Genomic DNA, 14,626 nt, shown 5'->3' with positions numbered 1-14,626 from the left:
TTAAAGCCTAACTCGTCAGGGAGCTCCGCACAGCGGGTTAAAATTGTCATCTCTTTGCTGTGTGGCGATCCCCAGGATTGGGCGTTTTCTTTGAAACCAGATGATCCTATTCTGACTAATGTGAACGCATTTTTTCAAGCCTTGGGGTTGTTGTATGACGAACCTAATGCTATTGATCAGGCTGAAAAGACCCTGTTGGCAGTGAGCCAGGGTCGAGATTCTGCAGAATTATACTGTCAAAAATTCTGAAAGTGGGCGGTCCTTACTACCTGGAATGATAAAGCCTTTTTCGGAAGGGTTTGTCAGAAGCCGTAAAAGATACTATGGTGGGATTTCCTGTTCCCTCTGGTCTTGACGATTCTATGTCATTAGCCATTCAGGTTGATCGGCATTTACGTGAACACAGGACTGCACGAGAGGTGTTGCCACCTGTTGAACAAGTGTCTGAACCTATGCAATGTGATAGAGTTTTGTCCAGGGAGCAACGTCAGGAGTTCAGAAGGCGTAATAAGCTGTGTTTTTTTGTGGAGATGCCTCGCATATTATTTCTGTCTGTCCTAAACGAGAGAAACGTTTTGCACACACGTTTTCTGTGGGTGGTGTTCAACCTAAGTTTCTTCTCGCAATTACTCTGATCTGCAACCTGTCCACATTTTCCACCAAGGCTTTTGTGGATTCGGGAACAGCCCTGAACCTAATGGACTTGGATTTTGCTAAACGTTGTGGATTTCTGATGACACCTCTGCGGACGCCTATCCCTTTGAGGGGGATTGATGCTACTCCTTTGGCGAAAAATAAACCTCAGTTTTGGACCCAGGTGGTAATGCGGGTCGCACCAGACCATTAAGAAAATTGCAGATTTTTGGTGTTGCATAATTTGCATGATACCATTGTTCTGGGGTTTCCCTGGCTGCAAATTCATATTCCAGTTTTGGATTGGAAATCTGTGTCTGTGGTGAGCTGGGGTTGTCGGTGTGCCCTTAGTGAGGCTCCTTTTTTTCCACCTGTCCTCAATCACATGATGTTCCTGACTATTTGTCGGACTTTTATGATGTATTTAGTGAGAATGAGCCTGCGTCTTTGCCTCCTCATAGGAGTTATGACTGTGCAATTGAACTGAGCCCGGGGTGTAAATTTCCCAAGGGTCGGCTGTTCAATTTATCTGTACCTGAGCACGAGGCTATGCGATCCTATATTAAGGAGGCGTTGGAGAAGGGTCATATTAGACCATCCTCTTCACCCTTAGGTGCCGGGTTTTTTTTGGTGGCCAAAAAGGATGGTTCATTAAGGCCTTGTATTGATTATAGTGCCCTCAACAAAATAACTATTAAATATTAGTATCCTTTACCCCTGGTTTCGGATCTATTCTCCAGAGTTAAAGGTGCTTGCTGGTTTACCAAGCTTGACCTCAGGGGGGCGTATAATCTTATCCGCATTAAGCATGGGGATGAATGGAAGACGGCGTTTAATACTCCAGAGGGACATTTTGAGTACCTGGTGATGCCTTTTGGGCTCACTAATGCACTTTCTGTCTTCCAGTGCTTCATGAACGACATTTTCCGGGACTTTGTGGATAAATTTTTGATTATCTATCTGGATGATATTTTGATCTTCTCCAAGGATTGGGATTCTCATGTGGAATATGTTCGGACTGTGTTCTGGATCTTGAGGGAGAATTCCCTGTATGTCAAAGGATCAAAATGCCTTTTTGGGGTACAGAGGATTTCATTTTTTGGATTTATTTTGTCTCCGTCAACTATTGAAATGGACCCGGCCAAGGTACAGGCCATATATGATTGGGTTCAGCCCACTTCTTTGAAGGCCCTCCAGAAGTTTTTGGGTTTTGCTAATTTTTATCGGAAATTTATAGCAAAAGTTTCTAGTATTGCCAAGCCATTGACTGATCTGACTAAGAAGGGTGCTGATGTGTTGAATTGGTCTCCGGAGGCTGTTTCTTCCTTTCAGGAGCTGAAGCGAAGATTCACCTCCTCCCCGGTTTTGCGGCAACCTGATGTCTCACTCCCGTTCCAGGTAGAGGTGGACGCTTCTGAGATTGGTGCAGGAGCTGTTTTGTCCCAAAAGGATCCTGTAACATCTAAAATGAATCCCTGTGCTTTCTTTTCCCGAAAGTTCTCTCCATCTGAACGTAACTGTGATGTGGGGAATCGGGAACTGTTAGCCATGAAATGGGCATTTGATGAGTGGAGACATTGGTTGGAGGGAGCTAACCATCAAGTCGTGGTCCTCACTGACCACAAGAATTTGATTTACTTGGAGTCGGCCAAATGCTTGAACCCTAGACAGGCTAGGTGGGCCTTGTTTTTTACACGTTTTGATTTTGTGGTCTCTTTTCTTCCTGGCACTAAGAATGTCAAGACTGATGCTCTCTCTAGGAGCTTCTTTGCTGATTCTCCTGTGGTGACCAAGCCTGCTACCATTTTAGGCGAAGGGGTAGTTCTTTCTACCATCTCGCCCGATTTGAGACGTGCTCTGGAAGAGTTCCAGGAGGACAAACCTGAGCGTTGTCCCAGTGGAAAGTTGTATGTTCCTGACCAGTGGAAGAAGAGAGTGATGTCTGAAGTTCATTGCTCTGCATTGGCTGGTCATCCAGGTATTTTTGGTACTAGAGATCTGGTGAGTCAGTCTTTTTGGTTTCCCGCCGTGTCTCGTGATGTCAGGAATTTTGTGCAGTCCTGTGGGACTTGCTCCCGGTCTAAACCTTGTTCTCGCTCTAGTGGGTTGTTGATGCCTTTGCCGGTCCCCAGGAGGCCATGGACCCATATTTCAATGGATTTCATCTCTGATATGCCTGTCTCTCAGAGAATGACTGTTATTTGGGTGATTTGTGATAGGTTCTCTAAGATGGTTCATCTTGTACCACTCCCTAAGTTGCCATCTTCCTCTGAGTTGGTGCCCCTGTTTTTGCAACAGGTGGTTCGCTTGCACGGGATTCCTGAGAACATTGTATCTGACAGAGGAGTTCAATTTGTGTCTAGATTTTGGAGGACTTTCTGTTCCATGCTGGGAATTCAGTTGTCCTTCTCCTCTGCTTTTCACCCTCAGACCAATGGGCAGACGGAGAGAACAAACCAGACCTTGGAGTCGTATTTGAGATGTTTTATTTCCGCTGATCAGGATGATTGGGTTTCATTTTTGCCCTTGGCCGAACTTGCTTTAAATAATAGAGTTAGTTCTGCCACTTTGATGTCACCTTTTTTTTGTAACTTTGGGTTTCATCCTCGATTTTCTTCAGGGCAGGTGGAGCCTTCTGCCTGCCCAGGTGTTGACACTGTGGTGGAGAGATTGCACCAGATCTGGGACCAAGTGGTGGATAAGTTATCTCTCTCCCAGGAAAAGGCCCAGCGGTTTTCCAACCGACATAGGACCATTGGTCCCCAGTTTAAGGTTGGTGATATGGTTTGGTTATCATCAAAAAATATCGCTATGAAGGTGGCTTCTCCTAAGTTTGCGCCCAGATTTATTGGACCTTACAAGATTTTGGAGATTGTTAATCCGGTCTCTTTTCGTTTGGCTCTTCCTGTCACAATTAAAATCCATAATGTGTTTCATAAGTCCTTGTTGAAGAGGTTTGTTAAACCAGTTGGTCCTGGGGTGGCACCTCCGGACCCTGTATTAGTTGAAGGTAACATGGAATATGAGGTAGAGAAGATACTGGATTCCTGTCTGGCTAGACGGAGACTCCAGTATTTGGTTAAGTGGAAGGGTTATGGTCAGGAGGATAATTCCTGGGTCTCTGCCTCTGATATTCATGCCAAAAGATTGGTGCGTGCCTTTCATCGGGCTCACCCTGATCGCCCTGGTGATGTGGATGAGGGTTCGGTGACCCCTCCTCAAGAGGAAGGGACTGTTGTGAGCTCATTTTTCCCTTCACCATTGAGGTCTTATGAACTCCCTCTTCTGGTGATGGAAGGTAGTGAGGCTGATTACCAAGCACCTGAGCAGGATGATGATGACTGGGTGACTGGAATTGCTGACTGGATATAAGGCAGCCGACGCCCTTCTGCCTTGCTGGTGAGTTCTCAGAGGGATTCTAGGAGACCAGTCTGATTCCTGCTCCTCAAAAGCTAAGTTTTCTGCTCTGCTTTTTTGCATATGTGTTTTGGTTTGGTTTTGCCTTGTTTTTTCTGGATTTCTGCCATTCCTTGCTGGGGTGAACTGAATTCCTTTTTGCTCTGTCTTCAGAAAATACTTGAGTACTGATATAGTCTTTTTGAAGCCTAGCGTCTTCAGGGCTTTTTTCCCTATCACTTTGTTGGCTCTAGTTTTGATAGGGTTTTGGGGGATTGCAGACAGCAGATTTTCTATCCTGTCCTATTTTGTTAGCTTTGGCCCCATCATTTGCTCAGCCTATCTTTCTATCTGTGTGAGTGTTTTTTCATCTCGCTTCACCTTCATTATATGTTGGGGGCTGCCTATTGCTTTGGGGTCTGCTCTGGGGCAGTTTAGATTTCCCTTTCTGTCTTTAGGCTATTTAGTTCTCCGGCTGTTGATCGAGGGGTCTAGGGCACCGTAGGAACCCCCCATGGCTACTGCTAGTTGTTGTTGATAGGTTCAGGGGTCTGCAATCCGGTAGCTGCCAACTTCTCTTGTTTTCTGGACTTAGCTAGTATTTCTGTTTTTGCCTCCTACGGTGACTCATTCATAACAGAAGCCTTTTTACTGGCTTGTGCCCTGCAGCCCCAGCCAGATTAGTATTAGCCTATTTTTTGGAGCCTCATATATTGCATTGTAGGTTACCTTCCTGCATTATAATAGCTCCAAAAAGTTTGTGATACTATTGCTTTCACATCTTTGGTCACTTCCTTTTTGTTTTTTTGAAAAAAAAACATGTAAATAAAGTTCACCAAACACTCCACTTGACAGTTGTGTAGGCCACATTAGCTCATATTAAAGTGTATTCCACACACTTTATAAAATTAGTGTTTCTTATACCTGTTAGCAGCTGTTCAGGAATAAGCACACTAAGCCCCCCCTTTGTATTTTTCTGCCTATCTTTATCAGTCTACCAAGATGAAGAAGGCAGGGAGTAAGGCACGTGGTCGTGGGTGTGGAGTTTCAGCAGGGAGAGGACGTGGGGATTCTGTGCCTGCTGCGGGCACCAGTGACTCATCATCCCCCAGTTTTACCAGGGAACAGTCCTTTATGCGCAGCTTTGTAGGACCTCGCCGTACCCCACTGCTGTGGGATGAACAAATTGAAGCCGTTGTCGGATGGATGGCAGCTAACGCATCGACTTCAATTACTTCCACATCCTCTCAGGGCCAGAGCACTGAAGAGCAACCATCTGTCTCTTCACCACCTGCCAAATTGCCCAGGCAGTCAGAGAGCCCTGGACAGGAGCCATCTTCTCTACTTCTGTTCTCTGAATCTCTTGGCTTGGAAACAGGGGGCCAGCCAAGCAGCATTCTAGAATGTGAAGAAGAGGGAGTATGCAGTGATGCCCAACTGCTTTGTCCCTCTGAATCTGAAGAGGTGGGTGGGCCAGTGCCTATGGTCAGCACACCTCAGTACGCATCAGATGGTGCCACTTTCTGGTGCATACTGTGCTGGCGAGACTACCCAGGAGAAGCAGGTGTTTGAAGAGGGAAGTGTAGATGATGAGGTCCTTGGCCCATCATGGCATGAGGAACAGGAAGGTGGTGGGAGCAGCTCTGAGGAAGAGATTCCCCGAACGGCCAAAACAGGAGGGAGAGGGAGGGGGCAGACTTGGTTGCCTGTAGCCTCCACTTTGGCACCCGTTCGGAGCATTCCTCTTCCAAAACCCAAAAAGGGCGCTCCCAGGACTTTCAGTGTGTGGTCTTTCTTTGACACAGTTGCAGATGACATTTGCTTAGTCAAATGCAAGCTGTGTAATCAGAAGTCAGAAGAGGGAAAAGTGTCAGCAACCTCAATACCACAAATATGTGGAAACATGTGCGGACCAAGCACGTGGTGGAGTTACAAAGACACACTGAAGACGTAGGCCAACCTACAGCACCACCTACCACCTCTTCAGCTCGTGTTGTAGCCTCTTCCTCCAGCTCACACACAGCTGGTTCAGCTTCCTCACAGGATCGCCATGGAAGAACCTCTGGCACTGTTGTCCAGAAACTCAGTGACATTCCACCCACAGCACCACGTTCCCTGTCATCCTCACACTCCCAGGCCACTCTACAGCCATCGGTAGCACAGGCATGGGAGAACAGGTGGCCATACTCGCCAAACCATCCCCGAGCACAGGCTCTGAATGCTGGCATTGCAAAACTACTGGCCCTTGAAATGCTCTCATTCAGGCTGGTGGAAATTGACACCTTCCTTAACTTCATGGCATTGGCAGTCCCACAATACACCGTGCCCAGCCACTTTTATTTCAGCAGGCAAGCCATCCCTGCCCTGCAAAAGCATGTGGAGGGAAAAATTAAACATGCACTACTAAACGCCGTCAGTAGCAAGGTCCACCTGACCATCGATGTGTGGACCAGTAACCATGGACAGGGATGATACCTTTCCCTCAATGCCCATTGGGTCAATGTTGTGGAGCCGGGTACAGATCTTGAGAGTGGCGCTGTGCGTGTTCTGCCAACTCAAAGGATTGCAGGAATCCAGTCTGTACACATCGACTCCTCCTCATAATCCAGTTCCTCAGAATCAGCGCTGCAGGGGCCGTCACGGTCTACCTCCACATGGACCCGTGAACTCTTAACTGTTACGACCGATATGAGTACAGCCGTGGCCAAACGTCAACAGGCCGTACTGAAATTAATTTCTTTGGGGAATCGAAGCCACACAGCGCAGGAGCTCTGGAATGCCAACAAGCCGGAGAGCGATGTGTGGTTTGTGCCAGCGAATCTCCAGCCAGGCTTGGTAGTGTGTGACAATGGCCGAAATCTGGTGGCAGCTCTGGGCGTAGGCAACCTCCCTCAAATCCTATGTCTGGCACATGTGCTCAACTTGGTCGTGCAGAGCTTTCTGAGGGACTATCCGGATCTTGATGCACTGCTGCACAAGGTCCGCATAGAGTGCGCTCACTTATGGCGTTCCAGCATGGCAAGATCGAGCATTGCAGCTCTGCAGCGCCGATTCCGTCTTCCAGAACATCGCATCATATGTGACCTACCAACCAGGTGGAATTCAGCGTTACATATGTTGGAGCAGTTGTGTGAGCAGCAGGCAGCAGTAATGGAGTACCAGCTGCATCAGGCGCTAACAAGTCGCACTGCGCGCCGGTCACACTTCACCACCACTGAATGGGCCTCTATGAAGGACATCTGCCATGTTTTGCGTGCCTTCGATGATTCCACGCGGATGGCGAGTGCAGATGATGCACTAGTCAGCATGACTGTCCCCCTTATCTGCCTGCTTCAAAAAACACTGCAAGCACTAAGGGAGGAGGTTTTGGAAGAGATGGAAGATGAGGAGTCACAAATGCTATCTGCTTCTGGACTGTCTGCGCTACGTGGTTCCTCACAAAGGCCTAGGCAGGGGACACTTTGTGAGGAGGATGAGGAGGAGTCAATGGAGGAGGAAGACATCTCTCCAGAGGAGGGAGGTACACAATGCTGTAGTAGTCAGTATGTAGAGCGAGGGTGGGGTGATGCAGAGCAGGCAGAGATGACGCCTCAAGCAGGGGACAGCGTTTCTTGGCCAGTTTGGAGTCTGCAGCACATGGTTGATTTCATGCTGCAGTGCCTGAGAAACGACAGCCACATCGCCCACATTCTCAACACGGCTGATTATTAGGTGTACACCCTCCTAGATCCTCGCTACCGGGACAACTTACAAAGCCTCATAACACCGTTGAACCGGGAGCGTAAAATGTGGGAGTACCAAGACACACTGGTGCATTCCATCATGTTCTCCATTCCACCCGAGAGCAGTGCTGCTAGTGCTTTACAAAGCAGCTCTGTGCGTCGAGGCAGTGGAGGAAGCTCTGCATAAAGAGGGAGCAGAGGCAGCGCCTCAGCAAAAGGCAAGACCAGTATGGCCCAAATGTGGCAAAGTTTTGTGTGCCCGCCACAAATGTCTACACCACCACAGACGGCTCCAGTCAGAAGGAGGCAACGTTTCTGTCAGATGGTGACAGACTACATGTCTTTCCCTGTCAGTGTACTCCCAGACGGCTCTTCCCCCTTCAAGTTTTGGGTCTCTAAGCTGGATACATGGCCAGAGCTTAGCCAGTATGCATTGGAGGTACTGGCTTGCCCTGCTGATAGTGTATTATCGGAACGCGTCTTTAGTGCCGCAGGTGATGTACGTCGCATGTGACTATCCTCCGATAACGTTGACCGGCTTACTTTTCTGAAAATGAACAAGGCTTGGATCTCACCGGAATTTGCCAGTCCTCATCCAGAAAAAATAATTGGTTGGCAACAGTATCCAGGTCTCCTGTTGTGTTCATATTTCTACCACCTGAACTGTAATCCCTGGGCTCCAACACTGCCAGTTGTTGCTCAGAAGTACCATCTGCACAGAGAAAAACACTAGCTCCTGTGTTAGTGGGGTTCAGTAATGTCAGCTGCTCCCCTGCTGTGTGTCCGGCAATGCCACCTGGTCCCGCCACATTCACACTACATCAGATATTAAACTTGTTCCAATTAGGCCTCAGTCTACACCCTGATTGACCCTGGACTCCAACACTGCCAGTTGCTGCTCAGAAGTGCCGTCTGCACAGAGAAAAACACTAGCTCCTGTGTTAGTGGGGCTCAGTAATGTCAGCTGCTCCCCTGCTGTGTGTCCGGTAATATCCCCTGCTCCGTCCACATTCACACAACATCAGATATAAAACTTGCTCCAAGTAGGCCTCAGCCTACTCCATGATTGATCCTGGGCTCCAACACCACCAGTTGTTGCTCGAAAGTGCCGTCTGCATAGAAAAAAACACTAGCTCCTGTGTTAGTGGGGTTCAGTAACGCCAGCTGCTCTCCTGCTGTGAGTCCGGCAATATCTCCTGCTCCCTTCACATTCAAAGTACATCAGATTTTAAACTTCCTCCTAGTAGGCCTCAGCCTACTCCATGATTGATCCTGGGCTCCAACACCGCCACTTGTTGCTCGGACTTGCTCCAAGTAGGCCTCAGCCTACTCCATGATTGATCCTGGGCTCCAACACTGCCAGTTGTTGCTCAGAAGTGCCGTCTGCACAGAGAAAAACACTAGCTCCTGTGTTAGTGGGGTTCAGTAACGCCAGCTGCTCCCCTGCTGTGTGTACGGCAATATCTCCCGCTCCCTCCACATTCACCCCGCATCACATATTAAACTTGCTTCAATTAGGCCTCAGCCTACTCCTTGATTGACCCTGGGCTCCAACACCACCAGTTGTTGCCCAGAAGTGCCATCTGCACAGAGATAAACACTAGCTCCTGTGTTAGTGGGTTTCAGTAACGCCAGCTGCTCCCCTGCTGTGTGTCCGGCAATATCTCCTGCTCCCTCCACATTCAAACTACATCAGATTTTACACTTGCTCCAAGTAGGCCTCAGCCTACTCCATGATTGACCGTGGGCTCCAACACCGCCAGTTGCTGCTCGGAATTGCCGTCTGCACAGAGAAAAACACTAGCTCCTGTGTTAGTGGGGTTCAGTAACGCCAGCTGCTCCCCTGCTGTGTGTACGGCAATATCTCCTGCTCCCTCCACATTCACCCCGCATCACATATTAAACTTGCTCCAATTAGGCCTCAGCCTACTCCTTGATTGACCCTTGGCTCCAACAGCGCCAGTTGTTGCTCAGAAGTGCCATCTGCAAAGAGAAAAGCAATAGCTCCTGTTTTAGTGGGGTTCAGTAACGCTAGCTGCTCCCCTGCTGTGTGTACGGCAATATCTCCTGCTCCCTCCACATTCAAACTACATCACATATTAAACTTGCTCCAATTAGGCCTCAGCCTACTCCTTGATTGACCCTGGGCACCAACACCACCAGTTGTTGCTCAGAAGTGCCGTCTGCACAGAAAAAAACACTAGCTCCTGTGTTACTGGGGTTCAGTAACGCCAGCTGCTCCCCTGCTGTGTGTCCGGCAATGTCTCCTGCTCTGTCGAAATTCACACTACTACTGATTTTAAACTTGCTAAAAATAAGGCATCTGGCTCCACTCTGTCTCTAGTATTTACCCTGCGCTCCAACACCGCCAGTTGGTGCTCAGAAGTGCTGTCTGCACAGTCAACATTTGCTCCAGTATTATTAGGGTTCATTAATGTCAGCTGATCCCCAGCAGTGTGTCTGGCAATTTCTCCTGCTCTGTCCACACTCACACAACAACAGATTTTAAACTTGCTCCAATTAGGCCTCTGTCTCCACTCTGTAGTATTTACTGTTATGAATGGGTCACCGAGGAGGAAAAAACCTAAATAAGCTAAGCCCAGAAAAACCAGAGAGGTTGGTAACTATGCAGATTGCAAATCCCTGATCCTAACCACACAACTAGCAGCAGCCGTGGAGCGTACCTACGATGAGCCTCATCACGGCGGGAGGACTAAGTAAGCCTAAAGCAAGAAAAGGGGAAAACTAACTGTCCCAGAACAGACCCCAAAGGAATACTGTCTGCAATCTGCCCAAAACCCTACAAAATAATGTCCAACACTTCTGATACAAAATTAACCCTGAAGTCACTAGACTTCTCCTACTATATCAGCACTCTGAAATATTCTGAGACAGAGCAAAAAGAGGCCAATCTTATAAGGGACAAAAAGCAAATTGGCAAATACAGATAAATAAGAGTGGAAATTTAGCACAGCCCCGGCCGGGGCTGACTGACCACACAAAAAACTGAATAGAACAACAAAATCAAGTGTGAACATTAGCAGAAAAACTTAGCTTGAGCTGACTGGAACGGAGCTGAGAACCAAGACCTGACAAGCAGAAGGAATCACCAGCACCAAAGTAGGGCGTCGGCTGTCTTAAATCCAATCTGAGATTCCTGAGGTCCAATCGTCATCCTCATTATCAGGTGGCAGATCTCTACAGATTAAATCAGTCTCACTACCTCCTGTTACCACCAGAGGGAGCCTGGAAGGAGAACTCACAACTGGTAGACAAGAAAATTAACTCACAACAATTTACCCTGGGTTCCAGCACCGCCAGCTGGTTCCCGGCAGTGTCTTTGGCACGGGTACTCCCTCCTGCCCAGCCTGGTTCCAGCACGCCAGCTGTTTCCGGGTAGTGTCAACGTCACTTTGCCTCCAAAACTTTGTCCTGTCATGTTGCGGTCGAGTTAGCCGACTCTATGTTGCCTGCATTTTAGGTGCTTCCTATGTGGGCTGCAAGATCTGGCAATAAAGGCTGGTTCCATAGTGCCAATAGGACAAGCACCCCATGTAGGACTGTGGGTTTCAGTAACTATGGCCGGCTCGCGACCTTGCAACTTTGTTTTTCATGGGTACCTTCTGCTACCCATTCGGGTTCCGGTACCGTCAGCTGGTTCTCGGCAGTGCCTTTGGCTTAGGTGCCTCCTTCTCAGTATCCGAGTTCCAGCAACGTCTGCTGGTCCATGGTAGTGCTTTCTGGCACAGGTACCCCCTGCTTAGTAATCGGGTTTCAGTACCATTAGCTGGTCCTTGGTAGTGCCATTGGCTCTTGTTCCTTCTGCTGCCCCTCCGGGTTCCAGCACTGTCAGCTGGTCCTCGGTAGTTCCATTGGCTCTTGTAGCTTCTGCTACCCATCCGGGTTCCAGCACCGTAAGCTGGTTCTCGGCAGTGTCTTTGGCATGGGTACTCCCTCCTGCCCAGCCTGGTTCCAGCACGCCAGCTGTTTCCGGGTAGTGTCAACGTCACTTTGCCTCCAAAACTTTGTCCTGTCATGTTGCGGTCGGGTTAGCCGACTCTATGGTGCCTGCAGTTTAGGTGCTTCCTATGTGGGCTGCTAGTTCTGGCAATAAAGGCTGGTTCTGTAGTGCCAATAGGACAAGCACCCCCTGTAGGACTGTGGGTTTCAGTAACTGCGGCCGGCTCACGGCCTTGCAACTTTGTTTTTCATGGGTACCTTCTGCCACCCATCCGGGTTCCAGCACCGTCAGCTGGTTCTTGGCAGTGCCTTTGGCTTAGGTGCCTCCTTCTCGGTATCCGAGTTCCAGCAACGTCTACTGGTCATTAGTAGTGCTTTCTAGCACAGGTACCTCCTGCTTAGTCACCTGGTTCCAGCACAATCATCTGGTCCTCGGTAGTTCCATTGGCTCTTGTTCCTTCTGCTACCCATCCGGGTTCCAGCACCGTCAGTTGGTTCTTGGCAGTGCCTTTGGCTTAGGTGCCTCCATCTCGGTACCCGAGTTCCAGCATTATCTGCTGGTCCCTGGTAGTGCTCTCTAGCACAGGTACCTCCTGTTTAGTAACCGGGTTCCAGTAACGTCAGCTGGTCCTCGGTAGTGCTATTGGATCTTGTTCCTTCTGGTACCCATCCGGGTTCCAGCACCGTCAGCTGGTCCTCCATAGTTCCATTGCCTCTTGTTCCTTCTGCTGCCCCTCCGGGTTCCAGCACCGTCAGCTGGTTCTCGGCAGTGCCTTTGGCTTAGGTGCCTCCATCTCGGTATCTGAGTTCCAGTAACGTCTGCTGGTCCTTGGTAGTGCTTTCTAGCACAGGTACCTCCTGCTTAGTAACCGGGTTCCAGTAACGTCAACTGGTCCTCGGTAGTGCCATTGGCTCTTGTTCCTTCTGCTACCCATCCGGGTTCCAGCACCATCAGCTGGTCCTTGGTAGTTCCATTGCCTCTTGTTCCTTCTGCTGGATCTGAGCACACAGTATGGCTCTGAATACCTCAGAATTCATTTGGCTGCTTCTGTCCTGTGTCACATCATCAATAAACACTAGTGACCCAGTGCCACTGGCAGCCATGCATGCCCAAGCCATCACACTGCCTCTGCCGTATTTTATAGATGATGTGGTATGCTTTGGATCATGAGCTGTACCACGTCTTCATCATGCTTTTCTCTTTCCATTATTCTGGTAGAGGTTGATCTTGGTTTCATCTGTCCAAAGAATGCTCTTCCAGAACTGTGCTGGCTTTTTTAGATGTTTTTTAGCAAAGTCCAGTCTAGCCCTTTTATTGTTGTTGCTTATGAGTGGCTTGCACCTCGGTAGTGCCATTGGCTCTTGTTCCTTCTGCTGCCCCCCCGGGTTCCAGCACAGTCAGCTGTTTCAGGGAAGTGTCAACGTCACTTTGGCATCAATACATTGTCCTTTCGTGTTGCGGTCGGGTTAGCCGACTCTATGGTGCCTGCAGTTTAGGTGCTTTCTATGTGGGCTGCGGGTTCTGGCAATAAAGGCTGGTTCCGTAGTGCCAATAGGACAAGCACCCCCTGTAGGACTGTAGATTTCGGTAACTGCGGCCGGCTCGCGGCCTTGCAACTTTGTTTTTCATGGGTACCTTCTGCTACCCATCCGGGTTACAGCATCGTCAGCTGGTTCTCGGCAGTGCCTTTGGCTTAGGTGCCTCCATCTCAGTATCCGAGTTCCAGCAACGTCTGCTGGTCCTTGGTAGTGCTTTTTAGCACAGGTACCTCTTGCTTAGTCACCGGGTTCCAGTACCGTCAGCTGGTTCTCGGTAGTGCCATTGGCTCTTGTTCCTTCTGCTGCCCCTCCAGGTTCCAGCACCATCAGCTGTTTCATGGAAGTGTCAACACCACTTTGGCACCAATACAATGTCCTGTCGTGTTGCGGTCAGGTTAGCCGACTCTATGGTGCCTGCAGTTTAGGTGCTTCCTATGTGGGCTGCGGGTTCTGGTAATAAAGGCTGGTTCCGTAGTGCCAATAGGACAAGCACCCCCTGTAGGACTGTGGGTTTCGGTAACTGCGGCCGGCTCGTGGCCTTGCAACTTTGTTTTTCATAGGTACCTTCTGGTACCCATCCGGGTTAAAGCACCGTCACCTGGTTCTCGGCAGTGCCTTTGGCTTAGGTGCCTCCTTCTCAGTATCTGAGTTCCAGCAACGTCTGCTGGTCCTTGTTAGTGCTTTTTAGCACAGGTACCTCCTGCTTAGTAACCGGGTTTCAGTAACGTCAGCTGATCCTCGGGTAGTGCCATTGGCTCTTGTTCCTTCTGCTACCCATCCGGGTTCCAGCACCATCAGCTGGTCCTCGGTAGTTCCATTGCCTCTTGTTCCTTCTGCTGTCCCTCCGGGTTCCAGCACCGTCAGCTGGTTCTCGGCAGTGCCTTTGGCTTAGGTGCCTCCATCTCGGTATCCGAGTTCCAGCAACGTCTGCTTGTCCTTGGTAGTGCTTGCTAGCACAGGTACCTCCTGCTTAGTAAATGGGTTCCAGTAACGTCAGCTGGTCCTCGGTAGTGCCATTGGCTCCTGTTCCTTCTGCTACCCATCCGGGTTCCAGCACCATCAGCTCGTTCTCGGCAGTGCCTTTGGCTTAGGTGCCTCCATCTCGGTATCCGAGTTCCAGCAATGTCTGCTGGTCCTTGGTAGTGCTTGCTAGCACAGGTACCTCCTGCTTAGTAACCGGGTTCTAGTAATGTCAGCTGGTCCTCGGTAGTGCCATTGGCTCTTGTTCCTTCTGCTACCCATCCGGGTTCCAGCACCGTCAGCTGGTCCTTGGTAGTTCCATTGCCTCTTGTTCCTTCTGCTGGATCTGAGCACACAGTATGGCTCTGAATACCTCAGAATTCATTCGGCTGCTTCTGTCCTGTGTCACATCATCA

The sequence above is a fragment of the Dendrobates tinctorius genome, unplaced genomic scaffold (genome assembly GCF_039654945.1).
Source record: "Dendrobates tinctorius isolate UK_male_01 unplaced genomic scaffold, ASM3965494v1 ptg000073l, whole genome shotgun sequence".
NCBI lineage: Eukaryota > Metazoa > Chordata > Amphibia > Anura > Dendrobatidae > Dendrobates > Dendrobates tinctorius.
This window is presented reverse-complemented; position numbering follows the sequence as displayed.